The 20114-nt window shown below is 44.5% G+C and overlaps 1 pseudogene; it reads right to left on the bottom strand.

Moving 5' to 3' along the window:
* Positions 1–19863, bottom strand: part of LOC143956757 (uncharacterized) — a 381180-nt pseudogene extending 361317 nt beyond the window's left edge.
* Positions 19864–20114: the final 251 nt, after the last annotated feature.

The following is a 20114-nucleotide window of genomic DNA, read 5'->3' as shown; positions in this document are numbered from 1 at the left end:
CATGGGCATACACCGGCATCAGTTTGGCTGGGCTGTACTGGAGTTCTGCCTGGTCATAGGTGCAGTGAGGCACCTGTGACAGGCCGAGAACCAAGCCTGGTTGGACATGTTAGGTACCAATCTTTCTCAGAGCCAATCAGTGGGCGCCTCTGTAGTCTGGGAAGGGGTATTTAAGATGTTGAAGTCACGTGTTCAGGGTCCGGCTTGCTGTTTGATTTCTGGTTCCGGTCCGGACCAACCCCCATGAGGGGTCCCAGACCCAGGAGTGTCTGCTGCCCCCCGTAAGCATGGTCACCCTGACCAGCCCCAGAGGCACTGGCACTGGCTAGTTTGAGGCCCAGTAACTGAAGGAGGATTCTGAGGTGTCCCGGTGTTCTCTCAGGATTGGAGAGGCACGTCTACTCATACAAGCAACCAGGAGACTCTTCGGAGGAGGGCCAAGAAGCTGGCTGCTCGGGAAGAGCCTGGGAGCTGAAGTTGTATGGACACTAGTGAATCCGCATTTCTTATGGTATTGCCGAAGCGGCTGAAAGATCCAGGTACCATCAGGGCCGTCTTTACTATTGATTGGGCCCTGGGCAAAAAAAAAATCTTGCCCCCCCATGCACATTGTCTCTCCACCCCAACATTCGAAAAAAAACACACCCATAAACTTATGTATTGCATTGTATTGTAACTGTACTGTCTGCCCTCATGTTGTAAAGCACTGCACAAATTGTTGGCTCTATATAAATCCCTAATAATAATAAGAATGATGGGGGAAAAGATAGAGAAGTCCAGCATGATGGGTGGGTGGGGGGAGATAGCAGAGTCCAAGGTGGTGGGGGGATAGGGGAGTCCAGGGTGATTAGGGTAGAAGAGATGGGGGAGTTCAAGATGATGGGGGGAAGGGGGTAAATAGGAGTCCATGATGACACACATGGATTGGGGGTGTGTACTTTGAGGTGTTTGTATCATACAGGGCACAGAAAAAAAATCAGCACAAGGGGCAGTACTTGCATATCCTCCCCCTCCCCCAAAGTAACCATTTATTGGTCACCTCTGCACATCAATTTGCTTACCTCTGCTCCCTCATCTACAGCTCACCTCTGTACCCCCCTACCCACAGCTCACCTCTGTATTCCCTGTCTACCTCTGTAGCCCCCCAATCCACAGCTCCCCTCTGTACCCTTCCATCCACCTCTATATCTTTCTGTCCACCTTTGTACCCCCCATGTCCACCTTTGTTTTCCCTGTCCACCTCTGTACCCCCATCCATGTTCACCTCTGCATCCCCCCATCCACAGAACACCTCTATATCCCCCATCCACCTCTGTATCCCCCCCATCCACAGATAACTTCTATATCCCCCATCCACCTCTGTATCCTCCCCATCCACATTCATCTCTTTATCCTTCCATCCACCTCTGTACCCCCCACCCCCTCTGTACATCCCCATGTCAACCTTTGTACCCCCATCCACCTCTGGGTTCATCTCTATACCCCCCATATCCACCTATGTACCCCCATGTCCACCTCTGTACCCCCCATGTCCACCTCTGTACCCCCCATGTCTACCCCTCACTTCTATACCCCAATCCCCCATGTCCACCCCTGTACCAGCAATTCTGTGCAGTCTGCACATATGAATCCCCTTCCCCTTCTCTCCACATTGTTCTTTCTTACCTGATCACACTGCGGTGCAACACAGTCTCCGAAGTCCGTCTATGAGACCCAGCACACAGCCAGATAATTTCCCTCGGCTGTGTGCTACACAGGTCTGCCAGGCAGGGGTGGGGGCGGGAGGAACACAGAGCGCCGCTCTCGCTCTGTCATTGACTCCGGTCCGCAGCTCCTGACAGAGGAACAAGGGAGACGAGCGGGCTCAAACACATGAAGCCCGCAGCTGTGCCGCTCTCCTGTATAATAAATATGGCCAGCACTTGGGAGAGCGCGGGGGGGTTGAAATTGGCTGCACGCACTACTCCGGGAAAACTGCGGGAATCGCAGGGCTTAAGTGGCAGCTGCCTTGGGCCCCCTAGCAATAACAGGGCCCAGGGCAGCTGCCTCTTTTGCCCTGCGTTAAATATGGCCCTGGGTACCATAGGAAAAGTTCCTAACTCACCTTTCAGTTACAACCTAGTCTGTGGCAGAGACTTTGCAAATCTTGGAAATCACTTGTTGGCTGCTAAATCTACAGACAGGGGTTTATCCAACAGTGAAGCGCCCAGTTGCGAGCGGCTACTCTCTGGGCTATCTAAAGAGACTTTCAATTGATGTCAGCAGTTCTGAAGTGCCTGAGCTTTGTCATCCGTACCCTCTATTCCCAACTGAGGCTGTGCTATATTTGAACGTTACTCTTTGCAAATAAAAATCCTCAAAAGGATATTTGAGTGTCAGCTTCTGAAATGACTGGGTACTAACCCTGGGAACCCCTAGACAAGGAACGACGAGCTACAAGGAGGAGGTGATTGGTAAGCCCAGAAAATTCATAGCTGCCCCCAGGGGTTATGGCTGTTACATATATATATATATATATATATATATATATATATATATATATATATATATATATATATATATATATATATATATATATATATATATATATATATATATATATATATATATATATATATATCATAACCACACAATTTCCAGCGCTATTTAGCACAGCTCTAAATTTGAAAAAATGCCCCAGTCATGAAGGGGAAAACCTTCCAGAGCTGAAGTGGTTAACAGAGTGCTTTCCTATGATGTTCAGCTCCATCTAGTGGCCATAATGAAGTATTTTTCATAAATGGCTTCCATTAGTAAAAATACAACAATATCGCACTATGGCCCCTAGAGGGAGCCAATAGTCATAGGAAATCACTGTATGAGATAAAATATGGACAACATTCATCACAGCTGGGTGAATTCTTCTCATATTCATTCAACAATTAAAAAAAATGAGAAGGATGGCAGATGCGTAACTGGTGAGCTCCGGCGCCTCTGGAAGAAAACTCAGGTGAATTGAGGTACACACGCTCCTGTATAACTATACACAATGGGGACAGTTTCCCGATCCTCATCGGCTTCTGGGTCCCGCTCCCCACGTGAGAACGCCACTGGACAAGGTCACAACATACCGGAGATGTTTCGGTCACAGAGGGGGAACATGGCGCCGTCCCGCCATGGCCCCTCACAGGCCTCAATCACATGCTCTCATTCCCGCACTGAGATTGTGCTGTTGGAGACTTCCCCTGAAGTAACCCCCACAGTCAACAGACCTCCAGACCATATACAGTTGGGAGCCACCTCCTCACCTCACATCAGCATGCATGACTTACGCACAATTTCCTCAGATATCAAGGATACCTTATCGGCGGCCATTGCTGAGCTGCGCCTGGATATCAAAACGCTATCCGACCGTGTGCTAACTGTAGAGAAAGTGACAGAAATTCATGAATCGACCCTCTGTCGATCCACTAAGAAGATTGACAGCCATACATTACAGCTCAGAGACATGCAGAGACATATGGAGGATTTGGACAATAGGGGGAGACGCCATAACCTTAGAGTCAGAGGTCTCCCTGAATCCATTGAGGGTGAGCAAGTTGCTTACGCGGTCACCTCAATTTTTAACTCTGTATTGGACAGGCCCTCTCAAACCGCCATCGAAATGGAAAGGATTCACTGTGCCCTCCGGCCCAAAGGTCGGGACACTGATTCCCGAGAGATATTGTATGCTGTTTAACTAGTTATAGACTTAAAGAAGACATACTTAAAGCTGCCAGATCTAAACAGAAAATATCATATGATACTGCACCTATACAAATATTCTAAGATCTCTCTGGCATTACCTTGCAACACCGCAGGGATTTGAAACCACTCCTGGATGTGCTAAGGGCCCGGAGTACTGAAATGTCATGTCATACTCTTATTGTTATAGCTGCATGCAGATACAGATGCTGGATTGATATCATTCATGTAGCCACCCGTGATCTTATCAGACTGTGTAATGCAGTAAACTTCAATAACGACTATTCTCCTTCTCCTCGGCATATGATATTTTGGTGCTTAACTGTTTCTTAACTGTTCTCTTTTACTCTGTGGTTAAGACTTCCACCTACAGTGCAATGGCTGAAAGAACACTAGATATTACAATGGTCTCAAGAGGCTTGACAAGACAGGCAACAGTAGACAAACAGCCTGCTTATTCTTTGCAACCTTCCCCTATAGGGAAGACCCCTTCTTACTACCCAGAATGTTCCTGGATCTGAAATGTGGGCGGTAACAGTTATCCTCGCCTCTAACCATACTCCCACCGGACATGATCTCCACCCATTCCGCATCGTCAACAGGGACTGTATCCACTGGATACTGTCAAGAAAGATGACCCTGGACTACAGTGAATGTCACAGCTACGGTCCCATCGCTCTGGGGTTGAACGGGGGGCAGACCTACCATCTCCTTAAATGGGACAGGTAAGCAATAGCTCGCTGGCGGGAGGGTTAGGATATACCACCATGCCATACTCGCCCGTAGACGTTTATTGGAACAGATTGGCTGGATCTAACCCACTGTCACATGGTATGGCTAATACTTTGTCCACACGCTACCCGCTCCACTACAGCCAGTGACTTACCTCCTATAAAGATTCCTACGGTTATTATTCTTCCTCCCGTTTTAACCCCTTCTTACAATCGGACGCCCTGAGGGCCAGATTAGCTCTTTACTGTGACTCCTGCCGATGTATGACATGTCAGGGAAATACTGTGCTGATATATGCATCACCTACGGGGTCTGCTCGCATAACAGAAGACATGGCCTTTGAACACTCTGTTGCACACTGGTTAGAGACTACTGTATTGATGTGTCAACTCAAATTGACTTTCTGTCCCCTTGAACGCCCCGGTGTATATATACCAAATAGGCAGTGCCTGCTATAGGACGACTGAACAACGATTTTATGTATAGTCAGCTCAAGCCTAGCAACTTCAGATCACTACTTTAGTTAGTATAATACGATGGAACCTATTAATGTGTTTATTGCCTTACGGTTTTTGTTACCTCATCTGCGGGTCCTGCCCACGGGCTAGTTTCTATAACTTAGTTTTTGGTTATCGCACTGTAGAACATGCATTATGCCCTGTTAGTTACTGTAATCTGTGCAATTGTATGCTTTATGATATCCCCCTTTTGCTCACTAGAGCTGCGGTTTGGCTGTATTTACATTATATAACTATATAGATGTGCTGTATGTGTAATATCTCACGTAAGCAGGGTCAGACTAAAATCCCCCCTGTCCATCTAACGGTTAGTCTGTCTAGTTTGCAAGGGCGACTTGTCATTCTCTCACTCGAGGGTGGTACGAAGTAATACAAACTAACCAACCGATTCATCTTACGTGCCTCCGATGGAAGACGATATTACTTCTGCATGTTGATATTTCATTTAATTCTGATTTTTATAGCTCAACAAAATGTACCTCACAAAATCTTTGCCTGTATCATGAGTCCTGGTTGGCCATACTGTCACCATATTCCATATTCAATAGTTCTGACTTAGTCCCTCATTTGGTTTTGTCTGTGCCAACCCCACTGTGGAGTGGTGTATGGGGTTCACACATCTCACTGGTGTGGGGTCCCCTGATCCATTCTACACCATACACTATACTATACCACCAGAGAAAGTGGTCTTATTCTCATACCCTAAGCACCTAATTTTTATATCCTAGTGCAAGCTCACAGACTGCCCCTTGGGCATCTTCTTACCCCTCTCCCCCACTTATCATCTGCATACCCTCCCCTTTCTCCCTCTGTCCACCTGCTATGGCGGCCCTAGACACCCCCAATACTGACCCAACAGCCTTAGCACAGAGGACCTCCCCTACTATTTGTTACTCACTCAATATTCGAGACCTAAATACTCCTGAAAAGAGATCCCAACTGCTGTACAACCTACGCAAGGCCAAAGCACATATTGCCCTTATTCAGGAGACCCATTTTCGCACCGATGCTATCCCCAAACACCAAAATACTCACTACCCCACGGTATACCATGCGACCAATGATGAAGCAAAATCAAAAGGGGTATCTATATTGATATCGAAATCATGCCCCATCGTTATCTCGGACGTGCTTAGAGACCCGAAAGGGCGCTATCTATTTCTCAAAGGCCATATTTACAACCGACACATTACTATAGCCAATATATACGCCCCAAACTCTCATCAGGTGTCCTTTTTCCGAGAGACTATTTCCCAACTCACAACTTTCCAGGGAGTCCTTATAGTAGGCGGGGATTTTAATGTTCCCCTGAATCCTTCTCTCGATACTTCAAATGGATCTTCATGTCTCAAGTAGTGATGGCCGAACAGTTCGCCCGGTGGTCGTTTCGCGGCGAATTTCGGTCGTTCGTGGTCTGCTCATTCGCTCGCCTTTTCCCGTCGTTCGCCCCAGCGGACTTACGTGTTTAATGTGTAAAAGAACTTTGACCTATGATGACACATCCATCATGGGATACAGGACAGCCAATTGAGATATGACAGCACATGGACACTTGGACATTCCCCCTAACCTATAAATACACCCGATCCGGTGGCCATTTTACATTCTTTCTTCTGTCACTATAGGGAAAGGTTGCTGTGTGGAGTAGGGACAGATAAACCACTAGCTATTTGGTACACAAAAGTTCTTTTCAGGACTGGTATAGGTGTTAGGTGTATATAGGTTTGCTGTGCTACTGATTCTTGCAGCAGCCTGAGTGTCTTTTGTCAGTTTAGAGAAAGGGAAAGGACGGTGTGTGCTACAGGGAGAGTCAGTTTAGTCGTCATCATCATCATCATCATCATCATTAGCTGTTACTATCAGGTCCACAAAAGAGCTATTCCAGTAACCAGTAATTGTTCCAGGCTCCTCTTTTTTGCCACTTTCTATAGGGACAGGAAGGAAGCAGTGTGTCAGGCAGTGAGGGTCAGTTTAAAGACTTGCTGTTACTATTAGTTCCACAAAGGTTCTTTTCAGGACTGGTATCAGTGGTACGGTAATAGGCTTGTACACGTATAATATTCTTTCTTCCAAATATAGAAATAATATTATACTTGACTGCTGCCCTTCTGCTGCAGTCTGCTAATCATTCACAACTCACTTGTTCCACAAAGCTCTTTATCAGGACTGGTAACTTGGTCTGTCTAGGGTGCTACAGTACATAGGGTTGAGTGAGGTACAGTCTGCTGTTCTGTAAGGACCGCTATCGGTCCACAATAGATAGGGTTGAGGTGCACCACTGCTGACCGCTGCCCTATACTGCAGCAGTCCTTCATTGGTATAGGGACTGAAGTGCAGTCTGCTAATCACTAACACACAACCTGCTTGGTCCACAAAAGTTCTTATAAGGACTGGTAACTTGGTCTAGGGTGCTACAGTACATTGGGTTGAGTGCGGTACAGTCTGCTGTTCTGTAAGAACCGCTATCGGTCCACAATACATAGGGTTGATGTGCACCACTGCTGACCGCTGCCCTATACTGCAGCAGTCCTTCATTGGTATAGGGACTGACGTACAGTCTGCTAATCACTCACACACAACCTACTTGGTCCACAAAAGTCCTGTGCTGTGCTGACTTCCTCCTGGGGGTTCTTATTATGAGGGGATCACACCATCCCTGTGCTGTGCTGAGTTTCTCCTGGGCCTGCTTACTCTGAGGGGATCACACCATCCCTGTGCTGTGCTGACTTCCTCCTAGGGGTTCTTATTATGAGGGGATCACACCATCCCTGTGCTGTGCTGACTTCCTCCTGGGGCTGCTTACGGTGCTGCTGTCAGTGCTGTATATCACGGTGCTGGTGTGAGTGCTTAATGTCACGGTGCTGCTGTCAGTGCTGTATATCACGGTGCTGATGTCAGTGCTTAATGTCACTCTTCTGATGTCAGTACTCTCTATCATGGTGTTGCTGTCAATGCTGTATGTCACGGTGCTGGTGTTAATGCTTTATGTCACGCTTCTGATGTCAGTACTCTCTATCACAGTGCTGCTGTCAGTGCTGTATGTTACGCTGCTGATGTCAGTGCTCTCTATCACGGTGCTGCTGTCAGTGCTGTATATCACTGGGCTGATGTCAGTGCTGTATGTCACGCTTCTGATGTCAGTGCCCTCTATCACGATGCTGCTGTCAGTGCTGTATATCACGGTGCTGATGTCAGTGCTTAATGTCACGCTTCTGATGTCAGTACTCTCTATCACGGTGCTGCTGTCAGTGCTGTATGTCACGCTGCTGATGTCAGTGCTCTCTATCACGGTGCTGCTGTCAGTGCTGTATATCACTGGGCTGATGTCAGTGCTGTATGTCACGCTTCTGATGTCAGTGCTCTCTATCACGGTGCTGCTGTCAGTGCTGTATATCACGGTGCTGATGTCAGTGCTTAATGTCACGCTTCTGATGTCAGTACTCTCTATCACGGTGTTGCTGTCAATGCTGTATGTCACGGTGCTGGTGTTAATGCTTTATGTCACGCTGCTGATGTCAGTGCCCTCTATCACGGTGCTGTTGTCAGATGCCTCTATCACGGTGCAGGTGTCATTGCTGTATGTCACGCTGCTGGTGATCATCTCCTGCACCCTCTTCTTTGCCTACCCTGGTCCCTGACCTTCCCTCTCCTCCATTGCCTTCATGCTCTCCACAGTACTGAATTGTCACAACAATTTCCCATATAAAAAAAGAATGCTTGTAGTTATCGATCCCAAATTCACCTCATACATGTATTATATCATTGGCCATGTGGTGGGACTATGTTTTCCCTGCTAATAATTACCCCATGGCTGCAAATTCGACCTGAAGGTTTGAAACGTTCGCCTCCCATTGAAGTCAATGGGTCCCGCCGCGAACGTTCGGTTTTGGGAACGGTCGGACTCGTTCGCGATCCGCGTTCGCGAAACGTCCCGTCGGAGGTTTGGGCCATCACTAGTCTCAAGTACAGGGCACTGAGAGACATAAAATCACAATTCCAAATGCTATCCTTACATGATACATGGCGTACGCTTCACCCAACGGTTAAGGACTTCACTTTCTTTTCGCCCCCACATAATAAATACTCTCGGATCGATCATTTTTTCCTCACGCAAGCCGATATTAACTGTTTGGAAAGAGTCACAATTGAGCCTTTGCTCCTCTCTGACCACAACCCGATAACAATCACCCTTTCACTATCACAAGATCCTCCACGATCTGACATATGCAGACTGGACGATTCCTTGCTATTAGACACAGCCAATATCTTGTCAATCGCAGAATGTCTTTCAAATTATTTTACAGATAACACTACAGAGGAGTCACCACGAGCCGCCGTCTGGGCTGCACATAAATGTGTTGTGCGGGGATTACTAATATCCCTAATAGCACAGAGAAACAAACTAAAGAAAGCACATATGGACAAATTGTATAGGCGTGTTCATTCTCTGGAAAGGGCTCACAAACGCACCCTTGCTGACTCATACCTCACCGAACTCACCTCGGTCAGGGAAGAATTACTGGAAGATCTTAAGAAAACATTAAAACGCAAATTTGCATTGACACACAAACTGTTTTACGAATCTGGCAATAAAGCTGGTAAGTTATTAGCCAGAGCCCTTCAGAGAAAGAGAGCGTTGTACAACATTCATAAAATTGTGACCCTGAATGGAGAGTCAATTGTTGATTCTGACGCTATAGCACAGCAGTTTGTGACGTACTTTCACTCACTTTATAATTTACCGCAAAGACCGCCCACGGATGCCGCACACTCCAGAATAGACCTCATAAATGACTTCCTCTCCAAATACTCACCACCCCAATAGACCCCAATGACAGGACCACTCTAGATGCCCCCTATCACTAAATGAAGTCACTCTTGCCCTTAAACAACTGAAGGTGGGCAAAAACCCGGGCCCGGATGGCCTCCCGGCAGCCTATTATAAATCTTTTTCCGACATATTGCTTCCACAATTACTTGACACATTTAATAGCCTTTTTCCGTCCACCCGACCTAACACTGATCTCCTTGAAGCACACATCACGCTAATTCCCAAACCAGGTAAAGACACCCCATTGATCCCCAATTACCACCCAATCTCGTTACTTAACGTGGACATCAAATTGTATGCCAAGATACTAGCAAATAGAATAACACCCTTACTCTCCAACGTGATATCTACTAACCAAGTGGGTTTTGTCCCTGGTAGAGAAGCCAGGGATAATACCATAAAAGCTCTGAACATCCATCACTGGTTGACTACCACAAAAGTGAAGGGCTTCTTCCTCTAGTTGGATGCGGAGAAGGCATTCGACAGGGAAGCCTGGGATTATATGGTTCCTGTGCTATCACATCTTGGAATCCCTCCACGATTGCTACAAATGATCAGGCTTCTATATTCTACCCTCACAACAAGAATACAAGTTAACAGATGACTGTCGAGTACCTTCTCCGCCACTAACGGAACCCGTCAGGGCTGCCCTCTCTCCCCAATCATCTATGTGCTCACACTTGAACCCCTTCTCCGCATGCTGAGAGAAAACCCCAACATAAAAGGGTAGATGTCAAGGGTAAATCCTATAAAATTGCCGCATATGTGGATGATATAATGCTTTTTTTATCAGACCAGGTAGTCACGATTCCAAACTTACTAAAAGACCTGGACACATTTCAAACCATCTCTAATTTAAAAATACATTTCCAAAAATCAAAAGCATTAAACATCACCCTATCAAACCAAGAAGTAACCCATTGTCAGCATAACTTTCCTTTTTGTTGGGAACGCCTTGCTTTAACGTATCTAGGCATAAACATTCCCACTGATTTGTCTAAATTATATGATAACAAGTTCAGCCCAACGCTCCTTAAAATTCAAGAAAACCTTCTGAATTGGCATAAAGGCCCATTTTCGTGGTTTAGCAGAATAGCAATCCTAAAAATGAATATCCTTCCCCGACTGCTCTACCTATTACAAACTATCCCATAGCAGTCCCTATATCATTTTTTGAACATACAAAAATATTTGCAGGAAATTCCTATGGGCCCACCACCCCCGAGGCTGAGTTGGGCCAAACTTATTTTACCCAAAAATGCTGGCGGTCTGGGTCTACCAGATATTCACACATACTATCATGCCAGTCTGCTTACCAGAATAGTTGATTGGCATGTACACCACAAAAATAAATCATGGATTCAACTAGAACAGGATATGATTCCACTTCCACTGATCAATCTTCCCTGGATCTCTAAACAAGCAATCCCCACAATGTGTCGGAATCACCCCATTATAGGCCCAACTATACACACTCTTCATTGTACAAGTCGAACTCTTCACCTTGACAGGGTCCTATGACCCCCTTATCTTCGAATCCAGACTTCCCCCAACGTCGCAGGACAGGGACTTAACCAACCGAGATCCACATACAGAGAACACCAGTTCATTGAACAAGGGGCTATACTGTCATATCCAAATATGGTTAATAGATTCCCAGAATTTCACTTACCTTTTTTCAAGTTTCTCCAAATCAAACATTTTCTTAATTCTAAACCACTTTCCCATTGGCACAGAGAGCTTACTCCCTTTGAAACACTGTGCAACAGTCCAGACCCTCAAAAACATTTGATCTTCAGATGCTAAGGCACATGCACGCACAAAACAGTTATGGGATACCGAAATGTCAACCTCCATGAACACTGATGATTGGACAAGGATATACGAACACACACATAAAGGATCTCTAAATGTATCGGAACAAGAAAACAGATATAAGATCTACTCTAGATGGTACCACACCCCAGAGAAAGTACACCGACTATTTCCTGATGTTCCGCCGACTTGCTGGAGATGCAACACGGATGTGGGTTCATTCTTTGGTGGCATTGAATTTGAAATGATTTCAACTGCATTCGAAACTATTTCAACCGGATTCCAAAATATTTTGCAACCCGAATTTAGGGCCATGTATCTTAGGGTCACTTGGATATCAATTTGTATATGTTGTAGTGCTAGTTCTATTGTGTTTGCATACCAAATTTGGTGTTTCTAGCTATAGGTGACCCCGAGATATGTGGCCCCAAATTCGGGTCGCAAAATGTAATTCTCTGCTGCACAAAAGTGCTTGACATTTTGTGACCCAACTTTGGAGCCACGTATCTCGGGGTCACTTGGTACTAGAAACCCCACATTTGTATATGTTATAGTGATAGTTCTATTGTGTTTGCATATCAAATTTGGTGTTTCTAGCTATAAGTGACCCCGAGATATGTGGCCCAAAATTCGGGTCGCAAAATGTCATTCTCTGCTGCAGAAAAGTACTTTCATATTGCCCATATCTGGGGTTGCTTGGTGGCAGGTGACGTTGCAAGTGGACAATCCACAACTTGGTCACATGGCACTCGTGGCCAGTCACAAGGCACTCGTGTTAAGTCACATGGCACTCATGGCCGGTCATGTGGCACTCGTGTCCAGTCACGTGGCACTCATGTCAGGCCACATAGCACTCGTGGCCGGACACTTGGCACTCATGTCAGGTCACGTGGCACTCGTGGCCGGTCACGTGGCACTCGTGTCAGGTCAGGTGGCACTCGTGGCCTGTCACATGGCACTCGTGGCCGGTCACATGGTACTCGTGTCAGGTCACGTGGCACTTCTGGCAGGTGTTGTGGCAAGTGGATAATACACAACTTGTGGCAGGTGACGTGGCAATTGGACAATACACAACTTGTGGCAGGTGACGTGGCAAGTGGACAAATACAATACACAACTTTTGGCAAGTGGACAATGACATACAACATATGCACTTGCCTTGCGATCGACATCCGTGACTTCTTCAATCAGGCATGCTGACAACTTCATTGATGCGATAAATATAAATGAAATAAGATGTGAGTGTTTTTTTGCACTGTACACTGCAAGTATGAGAAGTTGATGTGACAGATATATATAAGTAAGTATAAGTAACTAACCATCTTCCAAAATTTATAATTCAAATAGAAAAGATTAGAACAGAATAGAAAAAAAAAAAATTAATAGAATAAAATAGAAAGAATATACAACCTCCTTCTGAAATTCAAATTTGAATAGAACCAATTAGAATTTTGAATAGTGTGAATTCAAATTTTTAATTAATTTTAAATTGGGATAGAAAAGATTATAATAAAATAGAAAATAGACTAGAAAAACGATAGAACAGAACAGAATAGAATATATTATAGTTTATTTTGTTCTGTTCTATTGTTTTTCTAGTCTATTCTTTTATAATCTATTAAAATATTTTCTATTACAATCAAAATCATGGTATAGTCTGCAGGAGAACTGCAAACTATGAAATATATGTTATTATACTGCAGGAAATCTGATGGAAATAAATAGTAATCTCCAAAAAAAATGAAATTGATTCTAACAGTCTGCAGGAGATCTGCAAAAAAAATTTGAAATGGCTGTTAATAGTCTACAGGAGATCTGCTAATAACATAGATGCTAATGGTCTGCAGGAGATCTGGTTAGAAAACAAAATAGATACTAATAGTCTGCAGCAGATCTGCAAAAATTTTTTTATAGATGCTAATAGTCTGCAGGAGATCTTATGGAAACAAATAGTATTCTGCAAAAGAAATTAAAAATGAAATCGATAGTATCTATATTCTATTCTGTTCTATTGTTTTTCTAGTCTATTCTCTATTTCCATTCTAATCTTTTCTTTTCAAATTTGAATTAATTCTATAAGAAATTTGAATATTGGAAAGAAATATATATATATATTATAAAACCACCATCTTCCGAAAATTCGAATTTAGTATATAATGATTTAGATTTTAATAGAAAAGAATTTAATAGAATATAAAAGAACAGACTAGAAAAACAATAGAACAGAACAGAATAAAATATAATTTATTCTATTCTGTTCTGTTCTATCATTTTTCTAGTCTATTTTCTATTTTATTATAATCTTTTCTATCCAAATTTAAAATTAATTAATTAAAAATTTTGAATTCATACTATTTGAAATTCTAATTTATTCTATTAGAAATTTGAATTTGTATATTTTTTCTATTTTATTCTATTCAATTATATTTTTTTCTAATCTTTTCTATTTGAATTAGAAATTTTGGAAGATGGTTAGTTACTTATATAGATCTGTCACATCAACTTCTCATACTTGCAGTGTACAGTGCAAAAAACACACACATCTTATTTCATTTATATTACTTTTCTGCAGAAGAGAATGACATTTTGCAACCCAACTTTGGGGCCACGTATCTCGGAGCCACTTATAGCTAGGAACACCAAATTTGGTATGCAAACACAGTAGAAATAGCACTACAACATATCCAAATGTGGTGTTCCTAGCTATAGGTGGCCCTGAGATACATGGCTCCAAATTCGGGTCACAAAATGTCATTTTTCGAATTTGATTTTAATTTTGTTTGAATTCGTTAGCATTGCAATTCCGTAATTCGGATGCATCCGAATGTCCGAATAAAGAAAATTTGTCCGAATTGCACATGTGCACATGTGATGCACATGTCTACACACAGCCATTGTACACACGGTCAGAGATTCCGACAACCAAATCCGTCGGATTTTGTCCGAAACTGTTATATACACACGGTTGGTTGAAGTTGTCGGAAAATCCGATCGTTCAGAACGTGATGACGTTATTTCGTTACGATGGGACTACGTTCAGGCTAGTATCCAGTAGCTTTGATGTAGGAATTTGATCTGAACATGCGTGGCACTTTGTCCGATCGGAATTCTCTACACATGATTGGAGTATGTTTGATCGGAGCATTTTGTCGGAAAATATTTCCGGCAAGTTGGAAAATTTGGTCCGACGGATATTCCGATGGAAACAGTCCGATGCATACCACACACAGTCGGAATATCCGACAAAACGCGCCGATCGGACACATTCCGTCGGAATCTCCGATCGTGTGTACAAGGGCTTATACATCAATCTCATGACAAACAGTCCAAATTCACTCACACCGGGGCATGCTGGATACAATTTAGATCCTCCACAAAACATACCACTACTCACTTGCTACCCTCAATCTGATCTGATAATGAGATAAATAGCTGTGCTGCTTTGTCTAGGGGCCGTCTCCCCCATTCCTCCTTTCCCCATCCTTATTCTCTCCTTTACCTTACAGAAATCTTACAGGTAGCCTTCCCTCTTACGCCCTCTCTATATCCTCATACACCATTTATATACCTCCGTTTCTGTCGACAATCACCCTCCCCCTCCCCATATCTCTCTCTCCTCCCCTCCATGTTGCACAATGTAATCATTTAATGTTATCATCGATACACAGACTAATGTTCAATAACAATAGATATTCCATATGGTTATAATAGAACTCGTCAAGTCTCCTCATAAACCCCTCGGTTCCTTCACCGGCAGTTCTCCTCCGTCCACAGTTATCTCCCATTAGGGGTGGATGGATATGAAAGAGACTTGATGCAAAACTGATTGTTTTCCGTTAAATAAACCTTGGATCCCAACTGGTTTCCGACATTCCCTGTGACTGGGGTTTTCATCAACATAAATCCTCTACCTAGAAATGTAACACCCCTGTTATGAGTATATCACAGCAGAATAGGATGTGAGCCCTAGGGGGTCTTTCTTATCCTTATTAACGTTTACATTGATGTTCTACTCTACGGTTACAACCTATCTAATGCTCAAACATAGATAAACCTTCTACACCTCTGTTTTACCTCCCAACCGCAATAGAAATTTGGTGTTTATAAGATCATTTATTGCTGTATTTTACTATCTGTACATTTTATTTGTTGTACTACAAAACTTTCAATAAACTATTGTAACAAAAAATAAAATGAGAACACTGAGTGTTTGCAAAGCTTACATCACATATCAATGAAAGGCAATGACTCCATTTTTATATTTTAATCATTTTTATTGGAAGTTCTCATATTGAACAATCAGTTACAAAATACAAAGTGTTACAAATGACAAGTGACATTGTCCATCCTTGTTTAGATAGACATATCACATTGACATGGAGGGATAAAACACAATATAAGTGGGATATTTGTGAGACAAGTCCTCCCTGTGCACGTGCCAATAATAAAGGACATCCAGGGACTCACACCCCCTTCACACACTCCCCACACATATATCCCCCTGCTTCTTATATGATGAGATCAGCCATGGAGTATATATGAGGTGTATATCAGGGTGTGCTTCTTCCCCACATGAGACCTGTGATGTCCAACAACATTCATATAGAAGACATTTCCCGCACTCAAGGCACTAATACACCTCAAGGGTTGTGTGGGATCCCTGATGTACAGGAAGACAGGACTTCAGTGAGGAACATTTCCCTCACTCAGGACAGGAATACGGCTTCTCCCCCGTGTGAGATCTCTGATGAGTGGAAAGACTGGACTTCACTGAAAAACATTTCCCACACTCAGGACATGAATAAGGCTTCTCCCCCGTATGAGATCTCTGATGTGTGGAAAGATTGGACTTGTCTGAAAAACATTTCCCACACTCAGGACATGAATACGGCTTCTCCCCCTGTGTGAGATCTCTGATGTTTGTAAAGACTGGACTTGTCTGAAAAACATTTCCCGCACTCAGGACAGGAATGCGGCTTTTCCCCCGTGTGAGATCTCTGATGTGTGGAAAGACTGGACTTCCTTGAAAAACATTTCCCACACTCAGGACAGGAATACGGCTTCTCCCCCGTGTGAGATGTATGATGTGTGGAAAGATGGGACTTCCTTGAAAAACATTTCCCACACTCAAGACAGGAATACGGCTTCTCCCCTGTGTGAAATCTCTGATGTGTGGAAAGACTGGACTTCCTTGAAAAACATTTCCCACACTCAGGACAGGAATACGGCTTCTCCCCTGTGTGAGATGTATGATGTGTGGAAAGATGGGACTTCCTTGAAAAACATTTCCCACACTCAAGACAGGAATACTGCTTCTCCCCTGTGTGAAATCTCTGATGCTTGTAAAGACTGGACTTGTCTGAAAAACATTTCCTACACTCAGGACAGGAATACGGCTTTTCCCCCGTATGAGATCTCTGATGTGTGGAAAGATCTGACTTCTGTGAAAAACATTTCCCACACTCAGAACAGGAATACGGCTTCTCCCCTGTATGAGATCTCTGATGTGTGGAAAGATTGGCCTTCTGTGAAAAACATTTCCCACACTCAGAACAGGAATACGGCTTCTCCCCTGTATGAGATCTCTGATGTGTGGAAAGATGGGACTTCTGTGAAAAACATTTCCCACACTCAGGACAGGAATGTGGCTTCTCTACCATGTGAGATGTCTGATGTGTGGAAAGATGGGATTTCCTTGAAAAACATTTCCCGCACTCAGGACAGGAATGCGGCTTTTCCCCTGTGTGAGATCTCTGATGTGCGGAAAGATCTGACTTCCTTGAAAAACATTTCCCACACTCAGGACAGGAATACGGCTTCTCTCCTGTGTGAGATCTTATATGCACAATAAGATGGGATTTAGAAGGGAAACACTTCCCACACTCAGTACAGGAAAACCTCTTCTCTGTTGGAAGGACGGCCCCGTCCCGCACAGTCTGAGGTTCCTCAGGATCAGAGGAAGACGATGGTCCATCTACACTGTGTGGTGCCGGATGGACATTTGAGGTGGTCGGGTTTTCTCCTGGACTATACTGTGTGATGTCCTCATCTTCTACTTCACAGTCTGGAGACAAAGTGAGACAATCCTCTGAGGTTTTCCTCATCTCCCGTCCATCTACTAAAATAGAAATACAAAGATTATTACTAGACATGAGCTGATTGGTTCCCCTAAACCAGGACTCCGCCCACATCAGGCAGCTTGGTCTCTGAGGATCTTACAATTCCCCCCTCAAGGTAACTAGTAAATGGGTCCTCTGATCTCCTACCAGATCATTTCTTTATTCATGGACCTTAGTCAGAGAGTGAGGACACAACGAGAACTGTCTATTATAGGAGTGACAGTGATGAGGGGATTATAGGACGAGTGTCCCCTCCCCCTCTATCACTCATTGCCATCTTCCCAACACAAGAAGTCCTGAACTCCCTGATTTAGTCATGAATAACAGCGGGGCTGAGCCCCACCAGAGGTCAGAGAGTGAGGATGGGGGGAGAACAACCAAGATGAAGACTGGACTGATCTTGAAGACCCCCATCATTGGGTTATTGACTCCTCCCTCATTATCACTTTCTGTTTAAGGGTCCAAAGGTTGAGGATGTTTTCACATTATTATTGGGGGGGTAAAACCCCATAGTAAATATGTGTTTTTATCACCCCTGCCCCAACCACATCCCCTTTAGCTGCAGTGGCCAGGGGTGTACACATCTCGTAACTGCAACAGGAGTTATATGCATTGTCATGGTTGGTGGGTGTAAGGGTTGGTGGGTGTCATGGTTGATGGGTGTCATGGTTGATGGGTGTCATGGTTGGTGGTTGGTGGGTGTCATGGTTGGTGGGTGTCATAGATGGTGGGTGTTATAGTTGGTGGGTGTCATGGTTGGTGAGTGTCATGGTTGGTAGTTGGTGGGTGTCATGGTTGGTGGGTGTCATGGTTGGTGGGTGTCGTGATTGGTGGCTGTCATGGTTGGTGGGTGACATGGTTGGTGGGTGACATGGTTGGTGGGTGTCATGGTTGGTGGGTGACATGGTTGGTGGTTGTTGGGTGACATGGTTGGTGGGTGTCATGGTTGGTGGGTGTTATGATTGGTGGGTGTCGTGGTTGGTGGGTGTCGTGGTTGGTGGGTGACATGGTTGGTGGTTGGGTGTCATGGTTGGTGTTTGGTGGGTGACATGGTTGGTGGGTGACATGGTTGGTGGGTGTCATGGTTGATGGTTGGTGGGTGTCATAGTATGTGGGTATCGCACCTACCAAGTATAACCCATTCAAGTGGATGAGGCCACTCTGCAAGTACCCTGCTACCTTGTGCAGTACAGAAAATAAGGGGTTAAAGCAGGCAGCATTGTTGCTTTCTCACCACCTGCTTTAACCCCTTGGACCTTACAGAAGCATGAAGTTGTGGGGCTCCTCCATAATGCCCTTATTTACTTAAATGGGTTAAAATTGGCAGGTAGTACACTGCTGCTCCTCTGAAAAGTGATCCAAGTGTGTGTTGACAGGTGGTGAGGAGGTGATATGTTGCCTCCTCACCACCTGATTTACACCCATGATTGCGGTGCAATGCACACTATTGTGACACAGTAGTATGGCAATTAGAGGGATAACTCAGGTTTGAGGAGGTGACACTGGGCAATACTGTGCCTGGTGATCTTTGACTCATCCATGTTGTTCAGGTAGATCTCCACCTCGTTAAGGTTACCTACCTCTGCTATACAGACATATCCCTCCACCCGGCACTGCCAGCAAACAACAGAACTAGTAACCCCGGGAGAATTCCTCTGTCAGAGATCTCGCTAGATCCGGGGATGGGACAGAAGACCGAAGACACAATCCCCAGATGTCTAAGACAAGCAACACCTATAGAGAAAATCAACATTTTGCTGCCAGCTGAACCCCCCGAATCTCCATAAATCCATCCTAGATACATGAACTGTGTCTGCAGCACAGAGAAGGAAGATTATCCGAGAGAAATCCAGGAATACAGGACGGGGAACACAGCTCAGGAAAGTGACCAGGGGATTACAGGCTGATATCACCCAGCCCCCGCCCTACTCTGGACCAATCAGTGAGCAGTATGGGTGGGGGAATGGATTTCGTGTTAATGACCCACCTGTGCTGATCTCTGTAGGAGTGTCCTCCTCTATAAGTGTCCCCGTTATTCCATCCTCCTCCATAGACTGCTGATCATCCCTCACATACCTCTCTTCTTCTTCTGATTTCACCTCAAATTCTATATCGATTGGATCTCCACTCTAAATCAGGAAAATGAGAGAAAATATCATCTGTAAGATAGAAGATTTATTACTGTGACATCACAGATATAAAATCCACACATCTCCATCCATGTTCTAGATGCTCCATCCCACCAACCTTGTAATAATGGGGGATGGTGAGATCTTCCTGTGTGGAATCCCGGGAATACAGAGGATGGTGACATCTCTCTGGGGGGTTCATGTAGCTGGATGTCTCCACCATGGTGTCCTGGTACAGATCTTTGTG

Source organism: Lithobates pipiens, unplaced genomic scaffold (assembly GCF_037356315.1).
Source record: "Lithobates pipiens isolate NorthernLeopardFrog02 unplaced genomic scaffold, aLitPip1_a1.2 Scaffold_41, whole genome shotgun sequence".
NCBI classification, from domain to species: Eukaryota; Metazoa; Chordata; class Amphibia; order Anura; family Ranidae; genus Lithobates; species Lithobates pipiens.
Note: the sequence above shows the minus strand (reverse complement) of the source record. Positions and strands in the feature narration are given on the sequence as shown.